Source organism: Callorhinus ursinus, unplaced genomic scaffold (genome assembly GCF_003265705.2).
Source record: "Callorhinus ursinus isolate GAN/ISIS: 27379988/994484 unplaced genomic scaffold, GSC_fseal_2.0 scaffold12, whole genome shotgun sequence".
Taxonomy (NCBI): Eukaryota; Metazoa; Chordata; class Mammalia; order Carnivora; family Otariidae; genus Callorhinus; species Callorhinus ursinus.
Window position 1 is genome coordinate 11549687 of NW_027397074.1, and position 18631 is coordinate 11568317.

At 38.9% G+C, this 18631-nt stretch overlaps 1 long non-coding RNA gene and 1 pseudogene across 1 annotated transcript in view; one reads left to right on the forward strand and one right to left on the reverse strand.

Moving 5' to 3' along the window:
- Positions 1–944: 944 nt before the first annotated feature.
- On the forward strand, positions 945–1306 carry LOC112825290 (dynein light chain 2, cytoplasmic-like; annotated as a pseudogene).
- Positions 1307–10997: 9691 nt separating this feature from the next.
- LOC141373845 (uncharacterized) overlaps positions 10998–18631 on the reverse strand; it is a 73339-nt gene continuing 65705 nt past the window's right edge. Inside the window, exon 3 of the long non-coding RNA XR_012380190.1 lies at positions 10998–11188. This is a non-coding gene — a long non-coding RNA (uncharacterized lncRNA). The remainder of the gene's footprint in view (positions 11189–18631) is intronic.

Consider the following 18631-nt stretch of genomic DNA (forward strand, 5'->3'; position numbering starts at 1 on the left):
AAAAGTACCACTTCTTTCTTTAAATTGCTTAAGTTCTGCAGGAAACAGCCTTAAATTTCATGTTTCCAATATTAAAGTGGCCTCTAGGTAAAAGACAAAAGCAAAGTCTCATCTGGAGGAAAGTATTTTCACCATAGACCTCTATAAATTTCTGCTATTTCTAGAAAAGAAGAAGTCATATGCTTAGATTTATGATTGTTTCAGAAGAGCTAGTGAAATGTAGCTCAAGACATTCCAAAACAGTTCATAAGAAGAATGGGAGAAGAAATGAGAGAGTGAAATAGAACAACAGCAATACTGAGTAGCAAGAGGAGTCCAGGAGATTCTAACATTGTCTGTGATCCTTCTGGGCAGAGTCTGGACCTTCCAGATCAGCGTTATTCAAGAGCTTGTGGAAAACAGACTCTCAAGCCCAACCCCAGACCTACTGAATCAGAATCTGCATTTTAAACAAAATCCCCCAGTATTTCCTATGCAACATTAAAGTCTGAAATAATGAATGAGAATAATGAAGCCTGAACTAGATCAGTGAGAATGGGAGAGGCCTGATGGAAAGGTAGATGCTGTACATTCAGATGTTAGAGGCCATGGGTTAATACACTCTGTCGTTCCGAACTGAAGCATCAGAAAGATCATACTTCAACAGGCTTTCAAATCCCATGTCAGAGACAAAGCCAATAGGAAGGCAAATGGTATTACACAACTTCTTTTTTTTTCCCCACTTGTTGCTTTGGCTTAGAGAATATGGACAAATAGAGCTTCCATTTGATTAGAATAGAGATGTAAATGGAATTCAGTATCTTGAGTCCAGAACCAGTAACTGTTCTGCTAAGCATAATATTGGACAGAATATTTTCCAGGTATGATAAGCAAGGCTAAATTCAAAAAACCCTCAATCTTCCAGGAGATGGTAGAAGTCAGCAAGCCTCTTCCCCACTGTAACCATGTCAGATAAAAAAGCCATGATCAAAAATGCAGATATGTCAAAGGAGATGCAACGGGACTTTCTGGAGAAATACAGCACAGAGGACCTGGCAACCTAAATGGAGATAGAGTTTGATAAGAAGTGCAACCCAACCAGGCAGGGCACCATGAGGAGAAACAGTGGTAGTAAATGATACATGAAACCAAACACTTAATCTACTTCTACCTGGGCTGAGTGGTCATTCACCTGTTCAAACCTGATAAAAAGCATGGACTGTGCCATGCTCATTGTGATCAATCTGAAAACAGGGACTGCAGCTTAAATACCAAATACCAGAGAATGAAATCATCAGCCTTGCTAAGGGAACACCGTGATCTCTGAACTTTTATTATGTTGTTTTGTACAGGGCATTCTCTGTACTAGTCTTTTTTCTTTCTTTTTTTCCCCATACTAGTTTTCTGTAGTTATAAAACAATTAGAAAAATAAGCCAACAAAAACTCCAACCCCCTCAAAAAAAAACACATATATCTGAAAAGATATATGCACCTCTGTGTCTATTGCAGCTTTATAATAGCCAATATATGGAAGCAACCCAAGTGTCCATCAATAGATAAATGGATAAAATGATGTACTACACACCACACACACACACACAATGGAATATTAGCCATAAAAAGAATGAGATCTTGCCATTTCTGTCAACATGGATATATCTAGAGGGTATTATGCTAAGTGAAATAGAGTAAGACAAATGCAGTAGGATTTTGCTTATATGTAGAATCTGAAAAACAAAACAAATGAGCCAACAAAGAAACAAACAAAAAAACTGAACTCTTAAGTACAGAGAACAAACTAGTGGGTGCCAGGGGGATGGTGGGTGGGAGGTTCGGTGAAACAGATAAAGGAGATTAACAAGTACAAACTTCCAGTTATAAAATAATCAAGTCACAACATAGGGAATATAATCAATTTTAAAAATTAGCCATGTTTTGGGGCACCTGGGTGGCTCAGTCATTAAGTGTCTGCTTTCGGCTCAGGTCATGGTCCCAGCGTCCTGGGATCGAGCCCCGCATCGGGCTCCCTGCTCTGCGGGGAGACTGCTTCTCCCTCTCCCACTCCCCCTGCTTGTGTTCTCTCTCTTGCTGTGTCTCTATCTGTCAAATAAATGCATAAAATCTTTTTAAAAAATTAGCCATGTTTTAAAAATTAGAAATATTTATATTATGCCGATAAACCATAATGTTACTTTAAAACGTAAAAATGTGCTATTAAAATGTTCACATTTTTGGGGCACTTGGGTGGCTCAGTTGGTTAAGTGACTGCCTTCAGTTCAGGTCATGATCCCGGGGTCCTGGGATGAGCCCCGCATCAGGATCCCTGCTCAGCGAGGCGTCTGCTTCTCCCTCTCCTTCTGCCTGCCATTCCTCCTGCTTGTGCTCACTCTGTCAAATAAATACATAAAATCTTTAAAAAAAAAAAAAGTTCACATTTTTTACCATCTATTATTGTCTAACAATACTGTACTATAATTTGTTCATAAAACATTGTCATGTGTAGAGCCAATATTAAAAGAAATTAAATAAATTACAAACAAATAAAAAATGGGATGTGAACAAATCCTTGAGTTAAACAAAGGGAGGCAGATTCATCTTGAGAACTGTGGTTGGGCGTGAACGTTTGAGAAGGTTTAGGAATCCTTATCCAGGCATGGGTCAGGATAAAATGGTGATCACACATCCATTTCATCTTCCAGCAGTGACTAAGCTGTGACAAGCTGTGACAAGCTGTGACAAGCCAACTGCTGGAGGCTGAATGTGGCCCCCAGATATTTTGTCCCCCTCACACAGTAATATGTATGTGCTATTTTTTTTTAATCGGGAGGTTTTCCATTAAAAAATTTAGATTTCATGCTTCCTTGGAAAAAGTGAAACTGACATCCCTGAGCCCATTCCTGCTTGGCAACAGTCACCTGGGGTAGCGGCTTTCTCCTTTAAGTGTGCTCCTACCTGACTTCTTAGTTTATGTTCCTTGCCTGCCTCCTTAAACGTTTTGTGTTTGACTACTCTACAGTCTTCACTTCTCGCCTAGAGAGGACACTATCTTTCTACCTAGTAGAGATAACTAACCAGGGCTTATAAAATTCCTATCTGATTGTGGACCTGTCAACAGAACTACATTTTTAAAAGATTGGGGACAGGACATGCAGTATATTATAGACTTCACCCACATTTTCTCTTTTGCATCTCCACTGATTCCTTCTATTGATTTTCCTTTGAGCTCATTGGTTTGTATGCCTGAATAATAAGTAGTGACAGGTTGAAGTTGCTCTGCATCTGCATGTGTCAGAGTTGGAATTAACAATCATGTAGACAGAATAGTGATGGCAATGAAACGGGGGGGGGGGGGAACCTTCCTTAGTCTGGAGAATTTTTTGTAATGAATCTCTTCTTTAGCTGGAAAGAACTTTTCCCTCCCAAAATAATTTCTAATAAATGTCATACATGAACTCACTTTTTATGGAATTCATTTCTTAAAATCTGTTTGAGGTCAAGAATTAACATTGGCCTGTTTTTTTTGTTGTTGTTGTTGTTGTTTTTTTAATGATCCCTTGTCTCTGGAGTTCATAAGTTCTCCAAGACTTACTATTAACTTTTGGAAGAAGTTACCAATATTTTAAAATCCCTTACAGATAACTTGATAGATTACCATGCCATAGATCTGACCATAAATTCAATAACAAAATAAAATTCTATTTAACCTTTAGGGCCGGCAATCTGTTTTTTAACTTTTCAGAAAAAAATCTGGCCCAAGCCAGAAATATGAGTCACTTGAGACACCTTCCTTTCCTGAAGATGTTAAATTATATACTGCACAATCTCTAGCATAAATAGCATTTCCTGACTTACTTTCCCTTTGTTCCTTAGATGAACTTTTTCCATTCTAAGATATATTTTATATTACCTCTTTGCAGATGTTCAGGCATCCCCAGATCTTGTGTTCTCACCCCTGTCCCAGTCTCTACAAACCCTACCCAGGCCTCACGGACCTTCTCAAATGCATATCCTTCATGAAACCATCCCTGCTTATTCTATTACTTTCTTGAATCAATCATTTGGTATATGTCATGCACCAGAATGAAACAGTATTCCTCTTGTTAAGCAACAGGTTTTAATCCCTTCAACAATGTGCTTACAAAAGAAATGGACTGCATCCCATGCTGCTGCTGCTGCTTCTTTCTTCTTTCTTCTTCTTCCTTCTTCTTCCTAATCCACTAAATTGCTTTCCATAAGAAAGACTCTATAAATTCCCATTGGCAGCCTGGTTCTGTGATCTAATAGCTTAAATCAAAGATTCTACACTATCAAATTTTCTCTCCATAAAGAATATTTCCCATCAACGCACAAACATACTTCTATTCCTAGAATGTTTTTTAAAAATCCTCTCTTGATCTTATTTCTCTCTGTAGCTACAACCCATGTCTGTGCTCCCCTTTGTAGCTGAACTGATATTCTCACCCAGTATTCTTGAATTTAAATGTCCAATCCATATAATATCTACTAGTTATATCAAACTTAGCAAGTTCAAAATCAATACCTATTTCCACCCCAACCTAAAACACTACTCCTGTTATCTGCCACAACTCATTTAACAGTAATTTTATCCCTCCATTTGTTAAGTCAGATTTCTTGGGATCATTTTTGACTCTTCTCTTTCTCTTGTACTTAATATCCAATCCACTGGCAAATTCTGTTGCCCGCAACTTCAAAACTTATCTGGAATCCAAACATTTCTCACCTCCCACGCTACTGGGATGATAACTCAATCATCTCCTGCTTGGATTATTGCAATGCCCTTCTTTTTATTTTTTAATACTTACTTATTTAAGTAATCTCCACACCAAATACTTGGTTTGAACTCACAACCCTGAGATCAAGAGTCACATGCTCTTCCAAATGAGCCAGACAGGTGTCCCTGTGGTATCCGTCTGTCTGCTCTGGCAGCTCCCACCCTTGCCTAGCTTTGTTTGCTACACAGGCAGTGGCCAGAATGCTGCTATTAGATCATGTCACTTCTGTGCCTCAGAGTCATCCAGTGACTTCCCATCTCAATGAAAGAAAAAGCCATGGGGCACCTGGGTGGTTCAGTCTTTAAGTGTCTGCCTTTGGCTCAGGTCATGATCCCAAGGTCATGGGATCGAGCCCTGCATTGGGCTCCCTGCTCAGAGGGGAGCCTGCTTCTCCCTCTCCCACTCCCCCTGCTTGTGTTCCCTCTCTCACTATATATCTCTCTGTCAAATACATAAATAAAATCTTTTAAAAAATAATAATAAAAAAGAAAAAGCCAAAGATCTGCCAGGGCTGACAAAGTCCTACATGATTTTAAACCAACCCTCCTTATCTGCTTGTACATTCCCCAGTACTCATCACCTTCCAGCCACATTGGCCAATGAATGACATTAAAACATGTCATTAGTTTTATTGGGTACATGGTGTTCCTAGGGAGGCTCTGTCCTGGGCATGGTAGCATTCAGACCTCCCAAAGAACCACACTCTTCAATTAAGACCATTAAGACCGGAGAGCTAAGAAGTCCCCAGACTTAAAGGAAGGCTATATGCAGACTAGGACAATGTCACTCAATGACACCAAGAGGACCAATGACCAGTGACCTCCCCTCTTACCGCACATCTTGAATGTTAGTAAACACACAGAGCTCTGAATTCTGATAATAACTGAGACTGCATGTCCCACCCGCAGAACAGAGGCTCTATCAGCTTTAGATTCACACAAAGAAAATAAATACCTATGGCGTTTCAACATCTGTAGACTAAAATTTACATTATTTGATCAATTTGTGTCCTTGCTAGCACTTGCTCACTCTCTCACTCTCTCACTCTCTCTCTCCCCTGAAGGGCTTTTCTGAACAACCAAAGAATTAAAAAAAAAAAAAAAAAAAAAAGTTTAAAGATCCAAGGACTGCAACTTTCACTCTTGGGAGAATATAGTCTCTCTTTTCATCTCTCATTTCTCCTTCACCAAATAACATTCAATAAGTAGAGCTGTTCACGGACACAAAACAGGGTCAGCACAAAACAGTATCAATTCATTTAGGGTCACAGTATGCTCATGAACCTAAAATCTCAGAAAAGCATGAAGTAGAAAGACCAGGAGCTGGCATTGTTGTATAGGTGATTGACAAGGGGAGGAAATGATGAGCTTGAGCAAATGAATCTCAATTTAAGGATATTAATGCATGCATTTTGACCAAGAGGCATTTTAATATAGTTTAAATCAGAAAATTTTAACTACTTTTATTACTCAACATTATGAGAAGCACATATCCTCTGCCTTTACCCCTTCCTGCCTCTCAGCACTATGGATCAAGTAGAAAGCAGACATCGATTGTGGAGAAGAGACAAGGTGGGGGTTAGGGAGTAACAGCCATACAAACAATATTTAACCAAGATTCCTATGGCTATTACACTCACTTGTCTCTAAAGGACCATCAATCAGTCTTTCTCAGCAAGGTACCCAGTGCTTGAGACGTCCTTTTTATATTAAATAGTCTACTTTTCAAATTTTCTAACTTCTTTCTCCAAATTTATTAATAGTATTTGGATTTTTTTGAATTTTAAACTATGAAAGGCAGACCTGTCTTCCGTTTTTAGGCTTCCTGATTGTGCTGACTTTGCATGACAAGTATAGGACTCAGGCCGGGGTAGGCTGGTAAAAAGAATTATTTGTGTGTTTTCAAGAGGGCTGGTCAGTTGTTTTGCCGACTACCCCTAATTTTAGTTTGACATTTTCTCCTGATTAGATTTCAGCTATACATTCTTTGGCAAGAACAGACAGAAACGATATGCCTTTCTCAATGCCCTTTTGTGCTGAGATCCAGACTGCATAGAACATTTCCAGCAAACGTCCTCTCATTTACTGGCTACAAGACTTTTCTTCGTTTTCTTACTTAACTAGTCTGTGCCTCACGTTCCTCCTCGGTGAAGAAATGTAGGTACCGATTATGCCTTCCTCGTACAGCTGTTGTGATGATTAGAGAAGTTTATATTTATAAAATATGTAAAACACTACCTAGCACAGAGTAAACTCTCCATAAATAGCAACCATAATTAATATTCACTAATAAAATACAAGGAGTTATTATGTATTATGCATTTACTGCGCTTTCATTAGTTAACCGATTTAAATCACTGAACAACTCCATCAAGTAAAAATTCACCATGAGAGTACTACAGTAATGATGCAGGCAAGATCTACCAATGGATGTGCAGATTAGCTGGGTGCAAGTTTGAGAGAAATGGTATTTGCCTCGGCTTAATGTATCGCCGCCAAGATATTTGTTCATTATGGGGGGTGGGGGAGTGACTTTGCAATGGAGAAGCCCAGCAGATACCACTGTAATTAAATCATCAAGGTTAACATCACACATCAATACCACGTACTGTCTGATATGATGCAGAGTGAAGAACAATTATCTATGGTACTCCATCCAAAAGAAATAACCTCAGTCTAACTATGAGCTAACAACAGATACATCCAAATTGACTCACATTCTGCAAAATATCTGGCTAAGGCTCCTGAAAAGTATCAAGGTCGTAAAAGACAAGGAAGGACTAAATAATTGTTACAGACTGGGAAAAAAGAAGGAAACACGAAAACTAAGTGTAGTGTGGGAACTCAGGCGGATGATGGACCATAAAATGGACAATCATAGAAAAACTGGTGAAATTGGTATACAAACTCTAGTTTAATTAACAGTATTGTACCAATGTTAATTTCTTAGTTTTGATAAGTACAATGATTATGTAAGATGTAAACATAAAAAGAAGTTGAATGAAGAGCATACAAGAATCTATTACTTCTGTGGCTTATCTGTAAGTCTCAAATTACTTCAAAATAAAAAAGATTTTAAAAATCCAGTAGGGGGGATGGGTTAGCCTGGTGATAGGTATTAAGGAGGGCACATTCTGCATGGAGCCCTGGGTGATATACGCAAACAATGAATCATGGAACACTACATCAAAAACTAATGATGTAATGTATGGTGATTAATATAATAAAAAAATCCAGTAGGTATTACCATTTACATAGAAGGAAATGAAGTAAAGTATGTTAATGTCACATAGCTAGGAAGTATAAGACAGGAAATTTTAATCCAGTCATTTGGGCTACAGAACCTGTGCCTTTAAAGTGTTTTCTTTTGCCTCTCAATAAAATAGATACATACAGATAAATAATAATAATTTGGGAAGATTTTTAAACCCACCCAGGGGCTAACCCAATGGTAAAAATATGTGTTTTTTTATACTTCTTTATTTTTTCTCATTATATTAGTCACAGATGTTAGTGTAAGAGATCTTGATTCAAGGGTCCACTCCTAGGAGCTTTGCTTTCTACTCCCCTTTCCTTTTTCCTCTTAACACTCATCTCCAACACATACACACGCACACACACGCATGCACACGCACATGCGCACACACATTTTATTAATTTCACTTCTCTCCATCACAATGCCTTAGAATATGAGCTCTATGAAGTTCCTAGGAGATAGTAAGTGATCAATTTCCTAAATAAATAAATGAATGAGTGACGAGTCCCCACCTCGTGAGGATACAAGGATTCCAATTTTTTTTTTCACGTTTCAAGTTATTTAAATTCTAGTTAGTTGGCATATAATAAGGATCCCAATTTTTTTTATTTTTTTAAAGATTTTTTTTTTTAATTTATTTGAGAGAGAGAGAAGAGAGAGCACAAGCAGGGGTAGTGGCAGGCAGAGGGAGAAGCAGGCTCCCCGCCGAGCAAGGAGCCCAATGCAGGGCTTGATCCCAGGAACCTGAGATCATAACCTGAGCTGAAGGCAACCACTTAACTGACTGAGCCACCCAGGTGCCCCAAGGGTTCCAATTTCAAATGGAATGCCCAGGAATGCCTGGGTGGCTCAGTTGGTTAAGCATCTGCCTTTGGTTCAGGTCAGAATCTCCAGATCCTGGGATCGAACCCCATGTTGGGCTTCCTGTTCAGAGGGAAGTCTGCTTTTCCCCTCTCCCTCTGTGCTTCCTCTCAAATAAAGAAATAAAATCTTTGAAAAATAAACAATAAATAAATGGAATGCCCAGGGAGGGTGATATTTATTTCTGAAGGAGGTGAGAGAACAAGCCATGCATATAATTGGAGAAAGAGAATCCAGTCCAGGGAAAACAAATTTAAAAATTCTGCGTGGGCAGGCTGCCTTGTTTCTTCCAGAGGAACAGGGAGGCCAGTGTTGTTTGGGCAAATGGAGCAAGTGGTGGATGCATGTAGAAGTTGAGTGAGAACAACAATGGAGATAGAAGATACACTCACTGGTGGATCCTACCGACTTTCCGCTGGGTGAGATGGGGATCCAGTGAAGGGTTCTGAGCAAAGGAGTAACATTGTTTGATTTAAATTCATACAAGATCATGCCGGCTGCCGTGCACAGATTCTTGTGAGTAAAAGGGAAGCAGGGAGACCAATAAGAAGTTACTCCAAAAGTCGAGGCAGAGTGTCAAGATGGCATAGACCAGTCTGGAAGGAGAAGTGATAATAAGTGGTGCCTTTGGCGTCTATATACAGTTTCTAGTCTATCATGAGTGTTCAGCAGTCTTGCCTGCGACATTCTCTCATGTCCTAGACAAAAACTTGGACTTTCAAACAGTTCTAGAACCTCTCCTATCATTGCCTCTGTCCTAGAATATGACTTCTGCTATTCCTTCCATGAGCAACCTCATCTCTTTCCCTACGACTTCACTTCAGAGAAACCATCTTCACGATTTTAATTTTCTTTCCACAACTTCATCTAAATCCCCTGCATATGCTAAAGACCGAACCTATCCCATGCTTTTCCTAGGAAAACATGCCTTTCTCCACCCTTAAAACAATCTTATTCCCATCTCCAGAAACGCTACCCAAATAAACACCCTTTGCTAGGTTACCCTCGTTCAGTGTTTCAACCCTCCGAAATGCCTCATGCTGCCTGTGGAAGGTATACAAGAAGAAGGACCATACTAGAAGGTTTTTTTTTTTTTTTTTGCATGTACTCCCTTCACTTCCCCTGCCCACATACCTGCCAGACTGCTCTATTCTTATTATCCCTATTTGTAGATTCATACCTACAAACTGTAAATTATGGATCCAAATGATTATTTTTATTCTACAGGCAAGTAAACAGAAGTATGCAGTCCCACTGGGGACAAGGGATTTGGGTGCAGAACCAATGCTTGTAGAGGAGACTGCCACCAGTGTTTGCCAAGTTATTCATAGAAATGAGCATCTCAGAGATGTGTGGGTGGCTCAGTTGGTTGAGCATCCAACTCTTGCTTTGGGCTCAGGTCATGATGTCAGGGTCGTGAGATCGAGCCCCATCTTGGGCTGCGTGCTCAGCATGGAGTCTGTTTCCGTTTCTCTCTCCGTCTCCCTTTGCCCCTCTCCTGGCTCATGCCCTCTCTTTCTCTGCCAAAATAAATAAATAAATAAAATCTTGAAAAAGAAATGAAAAAGAAATGGGCATCTCAGTGGTAGAAATAGCAGTAGATAGTGAAAGTTCTTCCCAGCGGTGCTTACATTCTTAGAGGCGAGAATTGTTTTTCACAAGTAAATATCTAATTAACAAGAAACTTAAAGATCTTGTCAAATGCAAGGAAGTAGACAAACAGGAAAATGAGACGGAGTAACAAGAGGAGCAATATTGCTCTAGTAGTATGGGAAGATGTCTGAAGAGGTGACATTTAAGCTGAGACCCAAAGGCTGAGTATGTGAGGACTGTATGGAAAAGTATTTGATGCAGAAGAAATACCTAAGTCTAGTGATCAAAAACTAAGTTTGATTGGTTTAAGGAACAGGCAAGCTGTATAACTAGAAAGGAGGTCCTGAGGAGGAAGAAGTGAGATTATGCAGGGTCATTTAGACCAAGGTAAGGAATTTGGATTTTATTCCAAGAGCAATAGGAAGCCATAGAGATTATTAACTATAAGAGTAATAGTCTGATTTACATTTTTATAAAGATCATTTTGGAAGCTGTATGGAGAGTAATTTCAGAAGTATCAAGAGAATTGTTTTATTCATCTTTTCATCTTCAATTCCTTATGTTTGGGAATTCCCACTTTCTGTAGTGGATTCGGCAACAAGAATCATCTTCAGTTGTTTTATTCATCTTTTCCTCCTCAATTCCTCTTAGCCAGGGAATGAGTTACAATTGCTTTGCAGTGAAAAACTACCATAATTGGGAGTTTCTAGGCAAGAAAGCAAAGGCAGAAGGTTAGAATGAGTCATGTGGTAAAGTATTAGATTTGAAGACATCAGTATGAATTTGTGTTTAGCTTAATATTGGTACAGATATATACAAACAGAATTATTTATAGATATATATTTACATAGATATAATACACATATATTTCATTGCTCTGTCAGAAGAGAGAGCTTAAAAGCAACAACATTCTAGCGCAATGAGCACACTTAGCTCCCAGTACTTGGTTTCTTATACCATTCTTCAATAAAAAGAACCAGAGATCCTAGGAAAAATGAACAATTCTAGGACTGAGACAGGGAACATACAAGGTGAGTCTAGAGCATCTTGTAGTGTCAGAAAGTAAGAAAGCAATCAATAAAAAAGAAAGGGAAGGGAAGGGAGAGGAAGGGAAGGGAAGGGAAGGGAAGGGAAGGGAAGGGGAGGGGAGGGAAATCTAGAGTGAAGGGTATGACAAAAGGAAACAGGAACCAACTGAAAAAGCTTCCAACGGTCATGGGTGGAACAATTTGAAGAACAAAATAAAGTAGCATTAGATTTTAACCCAAAGTATAAAATAAATATCCATGAATCCGTACTGATTGTATAATTGAATGAAAAATTGAATAAATAAATGGGAATGAAGAGACAAGTCTCCCATGCAGAAGAATTCCAAACAATTAATGTGGACCCTCTGCCTCATGGAGGTGGAACATAATTCCTTTCCTTGCGTATAGGCTGCACCAAGTAACTTCCTAGGAGGACAGCATGGAAAGGGTGTTAAAGGAGTAACAGAGAAACCTGACAAACAGCACCTCAGCTACATGTCCAAGGTCAACATTAATGATAAGCTATGTTGATCATACATACATTTGATATGATAGGGTGAAAATGCACTTTATTTCTGAGGTCTTCCTCCCCCAAACCTCAGTCTAATCATGAGAAAAATATCGGGCAAATTCCACTTGAGAAACATTGCCAACAAAATACCATTACTCCTCAAAACCCTCCAGGTCATCAAAAACAAGGAAAATCTAAGATAATGTCACAGCCAAGAGAAGACTAAAGAGGCATATTGAATAAATGTAATTTGGTACCCCGGATGGGATCTTAGAACAGAATATGGACATCAAGTAAAAACCAAGAACATGTGACTAGAGCATGGACTTAACAATAATGTATCAATATTGATTAATTTTGATAAATGTACCATACCTAAAAAGTTAATAATAGAAGAAATTGGATATGAGGTATATGGGAATTCTGTACTACCTTCATAACTCTTCTATAAATCTAAAACTATTCTAAAATAAAAAGTTTACTTAATAAAAAACTATTAAACTAGAACAATGCACTATCTACCAGGTGGATGGTTTACCAGCTAGACACAACCTGTCTTTAAGGAACCTGACTGAGGTTAGGTCAGCCTTATAGGCTGGAACTAATAACTTCACCAGCTGAAGGGCTTGCCTGGAGATGCTGACCATGGCTCCTACCTTGAAGGCCAGCTCTGTACTCTTCACAGCAGGAAGCAAATGAGAGCAGTTCTGGTTTCAGCCAGTTTTTGTGTGATTTTGCTCACTGTGTTTCCAGCACCTACAATGGTGCCTGGCACAGAGGAAATACTCAGTAAGGACATGGTGGATTTATGCAGAGGAGAATAATAGTCTAATGGCCATATATATATTCTTTGGAATCACATATCTGATTTTGGTTCTGTATTTTCTACTTAATAACCATATCACTGTTTGGCAAGTTTCTTATTCTCCTTTTCCCCAAGCAATATAATGCATCCCCTTTGACTCAGTTTTTTAATCTGTTAGATAAAATTTTAATAATTAATCCAGTTTTTATGAAAATTAGGCAAAACAATCCATAGAAAACAATTAGTATAGTCTCTGAAGCATATGAACTCATGAAAAAATATTAGTGGCATAAAAATTCGACCAATAGAGAAAAGAACTGTCCGAAGATTTGTATTCTCTCTCCCGTTGCTGTCTCCTAGTATTCAGACGGACACATACTATGTGTGAAAACAGTGTCACAGTCCCAGATTGGTTTCTAGAGTGCCATTTCTTGATGGGAGAGCACTGTGAAGCCCCGCCACTCCAACCCCATGAGATTCCAAATGGGAGCTCACAGGGACAGCCATCTAGACTGTGGGGCCCTATGTGGAGAGCAGAGAAGATAAGAGAAGGGTGTGGAGAAGGAAGATCTCACCCCCTTTAGACCCGGAGGCTCATAATTTTGAGACCTCAGAGCCGTAGGTTTGTGGGGAAAGGAAGACGGCACAATAGATCAGAGATGCTGTTTGGGAGCTCCCACTTTCTGTAGTGGATTCGGCAACAAGAATCTGGACTGTGTGATGGGAATCAGAAATAAAGGATATTATTCTGGGTTTGTGTGTGTCTAATAGTCTTGCTTAAAGACCCCTTACAGCACAAATCATAGGATGGCACCATGCTCACAGTGTGCCCAGATTTTTGGCTTCCCTAACGAAACTACAGGGCTCAGATTTCAAAACACAGTAGAAAGTCAAAATCCCCCATAAGGGCATGAAACTAGGAAAGGAATAACAGTACAGAACGTCAGTCATTAATATAAACCAATCACCAATTCAGGGATTTTAATTTTGACAGGAAATGTGGCCTGCCTTTTATCATGTCTATGTAAGAGTAACTGTATCAAGATATTCTGCTTCACCAAGCTTTACCTGAAACAAAATGTTTGCTGAATTAACTTTCTAGATAATTGTTGCATTTCTAACTCATTGTGTGAAGCATAGTCTCAAACCTAATGGCTGTGAGAGTTAGGCCCTTCACTGAGAACTTAGTCACCATCTTTTGGAAATTATAGGCAAGGGACAAAGGAATAATTTTCTAAGTGAGTTAAGAAAGCTCTTTTGTCTAGAAAATTAACTTTCTGAGAGATTTAGAGCTTCTATGACTTTTTAAAGATTTTATTATTTGGATGGAGAGAGCGAGCAGGAGGAAGGGGAAGGGCAGAGGGAGGAGCAGACTCCCCACTGAGCAGGGAGCCCGACATGGGGCTCAACCCTAGGACCCTGGGATCCTGACCTGAGCGGAAGGCAAAGGTATAACGCACTGAGCCACCCAGGTGCCCTAGAACTTATATGATTTCTTAAACTTGAAAATCCTTTCAGAATTCAAGTGTTAAAGAAAAGCTGATAAAATGTTATGCCAAACCGCAACTCGCATCTGTTTTGCTTTTCTTTCTTACACCGTAAGAAAGCATTTTAGGGACGCCTGGGTGGTTCAGTCGGTTAAGCATACGCCTTCGGCTCAGGTCCTGATCCCAGGATCCGGGGATCGAGCCCCGCATCGGGCTCTCCACTGGGCGGAAGGCCTACTTCTCCCTCTGCCTGCCACTCCCCCTGCTTGTACGCTCTCTCTCTCTCTCTCTCTCTCTCTCTCTGTCAAATAAATACTTTAAAAAAAAAAAAAAAAGACGACATTTTAACCCTTTATTGTTGTAAACTCAGTCAATTCTGTAAGACGACAAGAAAGATGAGTTTGCTCGTTTAGATACAATATGAGGGACATTACCCAAAGCATGTCCCCTTGTAGCTGGACTTCAGGCCTCTCACTTCACCTTCTGGCATCATTTTAATGCAACAACTATCTTTTTTTGTGTGAATTGCTGCTGATAAAATGTCTCAATCCTGACAGAGCTGGAGAAGTGGGCTTAAACCTAAACAGTTATTAATTTATCTATTAACAAATTTATAAGTGTAAAACTGAGGTGCCGGCAAGAAGGGAAGAAAGAAGGAGGAACAGAAGAAAATGTGAGAGAAACCTGGAGAATGAGAAGTGAATGCCCAGGATTTATGAAGACCACAAGGAACCAGGGAGCAGTAGAAATAAACTGGAACCCTGAAGAGAGAAGCCAGTAAAATCAGCATGGTGATTCCAATAATACTCCAGAATATCTCCCTACCACCTCCTTTAGAGCATGTGAATTGTCACAGTCTTAGAAATAGAGTTTTAGGAAATTGGAACTAAATTAACATAACTGCTCATTCTATTTACATGGCCTTTACAGTGTATTTTACCTTCCTGGGCTTAGCTATTATGCAACATTCATAAAGTATCCTTGAAAGGACCTTTAGCAGAAAAGGTGACACCCTTTGGAGGTTGAATTCTTCTATGTTAAAAAAAATATATACAAATGTCTCAGTGGCCCCTATGTTAGAATAGGTAGCTAAAAATATGAGACACAGAAAGGGTTATACTTAAAAGGAAAGGATAAAACGTCGTGTTTATTTCTGAAGTATTAATAAATAAAATATAAAAAATAAATTAAACAACTTCTAAATTTTTTGATGAAACCTTTCTGAAAGACAGGCTAATTAAATTAGTGTTTCAATTAAAATGTAGGCTTAGTAATTTTTTTTTAGTGATTTTGTGATTGAACTTTTTGTTACTGACTGAACAAACAATTAAGAAAGCTTCCTAATTATTTGAACATATATTAGTAAAAATTTCACATTAGGAACACATTGTCTTTGGTTTGTAAAAATCATGTGACAACATACAAGAGGCTTTGTTAGAATTTTTGAGGGAGTCTATATGAGTAACTGTACTTCCTTCTGATTCCTCCTACATTTAGAGCATGAAAAATTCATTAGTACAACTAAAAAAGCCTTTTGTGATGTCAACAGCATTTTTCTGGACCTAAGATTTAGGTACTAAGTCTCTTCACACTACATGTGTGGGATTACTAATCTTGCTTTTTACAAGACTTTCTATTTAGACAGGATATTTTAACAAGCAAAAAGAATGCCATACTATCAATTCCTGTGGTTTCACACATTCGAAACTGTTTTATTTCCCTCAGTGAGACTGTTTTTTAAAAGAGGAATGGATGAATAATTATTCTTTTCATGGTGTACATTCAGTATAAACAGGTAAAACTGTGATACGTTGGTCTCACTAATCTCTCTGTATTCTTTTTGAAATAAATGAATGCATTACCTTGCTCTGAATACTATATATGGGTCATAAAATAATCAATCCTTTCATATAAATGTTTGCTTTATCCAAATAAATTTTTTTACAATACAATAATTTGAAGTTAGAACACATGATTACTCTTCCAGTTAGCAAAGAAATCTGCTTTATAAATAGATAATTCCATATAATTAATTATAAAGTTCACACCTATCACAATGAATGCCAAATAGAGCATAATTAACTTTTTAAAATGCAATGTTTTCTAAAGGCACTTAAACATGACTATGTCAGAAATATTATTCTTTTACTTAAGTATACAAGAGAAATGTTAAAGAGAGAATGAACACAGATGTTAAAAAAAAAAAAAAGACCTATTTATTTGTAAGGAGACTACAAACAGAGATGAGGTATACCTTTTTAAAACTATATTTTAGGGGCACCTGGGTGGCTCAGTTGGTTGGGAGCGACTGCCTTTGGCTCAGGTCGGAGTCCCAGGATCGAGTCCCGCATCAGGCTCCCTGCTCAGCAGGGAGTCTGCTTCTCCCTCTGACCCTCCTCCCTCTCATGCTCTCTATCATTCTCTCTCTCTCTCTCAATAAACTAAAAATCTTTAAAAAAAACAAACTATATTTTATAAGTAATTCCCGTTTTAAAGGTTTGCTTTCCTAATTGTTCACAGTCAAATTTCACACCAGTATGAATGCAGCTCCAGATCAAGTGGCTACATTTTATCTTGCTGATTTTGGTTAAGTGCTGTGTAATTGATGTCTTGTTCTTATCCACCCCTTAGGGGAATTTTCAGTACTTTCATGTCATACACGTATTTACAAATAGAAAAGGCAGTAATTAAAAGGAACAAAAATAAAAAGAGAAGGGAAAATAGTCCTATGTGGCCCTAAGGCCCTAAATCCTCCTAATGAAACTGTGATCCATTCTGGATCAGAAATCCACTCCTTAAATGTGGCACACTTGAGGGGAAGGGTGGGGGTGGGGACTGTGAAATAGCAACAGAGAAGCAGTATAACCTAGTGCTTTAATGCAAAGGTTCAAAACTCAGCTCTGCTCTGCGATCCAGCAATTTGCTAAGTAGTAACAGCCAACCTACCTAGGAAGCTTACAATGGGCCATATGCTGTTCTAAGCACTATGTCAGTTAAATTTTGCAACAGACTTATTTTATGGATTAGGAAAATGAGGTTACTTTGCTTCTTCATGTCCGCTTTGGTTGCCGAGTTGAGATTTTACCTCAAGTAGTCCATCTCCAGAGCATATGCTCTTAACCACAAATCTATACCACTTCAAACCTCAGATTACACCTCTACGAAATGATGGCATGGGTGACTATTATGGTATACTCCGCCTACTATCAAAATGTAATAAATTTTAGTATGGGTAAATGGATGTCAAAAGCCTTTCACATAATAAGTTCTTGCTAAGTGTTGACAGCCACTAAGCTTGTGGTAGATACAGTGTCTGGAATGATAAAATGGAGTTTTAGGGATTATCTTGTTTTTATTAAATTTAGATTTCGGAATCAGATAAATCAGACCTAATGTTGAAAGGCAAGATATTTCCCAGGACTATCACCTATTTTAATTCGATAAACTAATTTTGAAATATCAACTCTGTTTTGTAGTGCACAGAATTTTGATTTCTGAAAAAGATCTAAGAATATATAGCATGTAATAAAGGATTTGAAAAATAGTTATCCAAACTGGCAAATTCAGGAATCCGTTTTAGGTGTTGATTGGCACTGATGATAATGTTCTAAGCACAGGGTTTACTTGCGGGATAGTCCACTAGCTGCCCACTGGTGTTGAACCCATAGCTTCTCAACTCACATATTGTATTTGTTGTTACAGAAATGTCAGGTATCAAAGGCTTCCATACTAGGGGATAGCTTGGTGAAGTGCAGAGGGCAGTGGCCTGGGAAGCCATAGATTTATCCTCTAGACATAACTTTGGATAAGTCACTGACCCTTGCTAAGCCTCTGCATTATCAGCTATAAAGTGTTTTCTTTAAAGAAAGCGGTGGGTGCACCTGGGTGGCTCAGTCGTTAAGCGTCTGCCTTCGGCTCAGGTCGTGATCCCGGGGTCCTGGGATCGAGCCCCACATCGGGCTCTCTGCTCGGCCGAAAGCCTGCTTCTCCCTCTCCCACTCCCCCTGCTTGTGTTCTCTCTCCTGCTGTCTCTCTCTCTGCCAAATAAAAAAAGGAAAGAAGGAAAAGAGAGAGAGAGAGAGAGAGAGAGAGAGAGAGAGAGAGAAAGAAAGAAAGAGGTTGTTAGACCTTCATATGCCAGGAACTGCGCCAGGTGGCCTTGATTTGTGTTTTTAATGTGTGTAAAGGAATTTGCAAGTACGCGCGTTTGCTGAGTAGCTTACACTATTTTGGTGAATGTATATTGTGAGGGGAGGTTGGGGAAGAAACCACATGCCAACGGACTGGTTGTGTATGCCTACAAATGGTGATTATGTGG